The 1,658-nt window shown below is 40.2% G+C and overlaps 1 pseudogene; it reads right to left on the bottom strand.

Annotated features, from left to right (window-relative positions):
- Positions 1–631: 631 nt before the first annotated feature.
- LOC141517085 (fatty acid-binding protein 5 pseudogene) lies at positions 632–1,133 on the bottom strand (annotated as a pseudogene).
- Between the last annotated feature and the right edge of the window lie 525 nt (positions 1,134–1,658).

Here is a 1,658-nt window from a genome sequence, read left to right as displayed (position 1 = left end):
TTTACTGATCCTATTCTTCCTTTTTAAATTTCTCTTTCCTCTCCCTTTCCCTGCCCATTTCCTTATTAAATGTAATGTATTTTTCCATCACTTTGTGCACAAAAGTGTTCAACCTTCATTTGTTGCATTCAGATGAAAGTAAGATCCATGTAATGCCAGTTATTCTCACCCTTCTATATTCTTCATCTCTTGCATCCTTACTATGTGAGAAAATAAGTTTCTTCTCCGTCTTTTCTATTCCCTAATACATTATCTTTTCTCTCCCTATTTTTCTTCTTAGAAAGTCATCAAAAGGGGCGGCTAGGTGGCGCAGTGGATAAAGCACTGGCCCTGGAGTCAGGAGTACCTGGGTTCAAATCTGGTCTCAGACACTTAATAATTACCTAGCTGTGTGGCCTTGGGCAAGCCACTTAACCCCATTTGCCTTGCAAAATAAAAACCCCAAAGAAAAGAAAGTTATCAAAACAGGGGTAAAAATCCAGACCTTCTGTACATCTTATTAATTTTTTTTCTAGTAACTGCACAATTCTTTATTTACTAGCAAAACAATCCTAATTACATCAATGCTTGGAAATAAAACTGTTTGCAAGTAGTCAGTCACTGAAATAACAGACCACAGAAAGGAAGAGAAGAAGAAAAAGCAAGAAAGTTTGGTTGGAGAGTTTGCTCATTGAACTGAGCTGGTGCATTCATAACAGCTAATTCCACATGAAGATGGAATTTCTTTATTAGGCCTTCTCATAGACCCTGTGGCAAGTCACACCATTCATAACACAGTCCACCAATAACTTTCCATTTTCTACTTCCCTTGTTATTGTGCTTTCCTTCCCATCCCATGCCTGGTGCTGGATCAATGCATCATTTTCAAGGGTACAAAGGGTCTGAGTTTTCCTGCCATCAGCTGTGCTTTCTTCAAACTTCTCATCAATTTTAAAACAGAGTAGTATATTTTTTATGGTGCTCTAAGTCTTAATGGTAACTTCATCCCCACTTTCAGAGATTATAACATCTGGTTTGGCCACTCCGGCCATTTTCCTCAGGGCCATTCCCACTCCCAATTCCTTCATGTACTCGTCAAATCCTTTACTTTCCACCAGGTGCCATTTGTCCAACAACTGCTCAGGAAGGACCATGGTGAGCCCAGGAGAGAAGAGGAGGGAAGAAACCCTGAGAAGAGAGCAGCTGGGAGGCGGGGGAGAGGCGTCTTATTAATTCTTTCAATGATTCTTTTTTTTTTCCTTTGGCTTTTGCAAGGCAAATGAGGTTAAGTGACTTGCCCAAGGTCAAACAGCTAGGTGATTATTAAGAGTCTGAAGCAAGGGGTGGCTAGGTGGCACAGTGGATAAAGCACCAGCCCTGGAGTCAGGAGTACCTGGGTTCAAATCTGGCCTCACACTTAATAATTACCTAGCTGTGTGGCCTTGGGCAAGCCACTTAACCCCATTTGCCTTGTAAAAAAAAAAAAACCTAAAAAAACAAAAAAAAATAGTCTGAAGCAGGTTTGAAACTCAGGTTTTAAACTGATTCCAGGGCTGGTGATCTATCTACCTCACTACCAGTGTTCTTGAAGACATTTGGGTTTTGAAGGGATACTTGTTTCTTCTTCCCTTGTTATCATTAAATAGTCCCTTAGAAATATTTGAATATATGTACCTTGA

This window comes from Macrotis lagotis, chromosome 1, assembly GCF_037893015.1.
Source record: "Macrotis lagotis isolate mMagLag1 chromosome 1, bilby.v1.9.chrom.fasta, whole genome shotgun sequence".
Lineage (NCBI taxonomy): Eukaryota > Metazoa > Chordata > Mammalia > Peramelemorphia > Peramelidae > Macrotis > Macrotis lagotis.
Note: the sequence above shows the minus strand (reverse complement) of the source record. Positions and strands in the feature narration are given on the sequence as shown.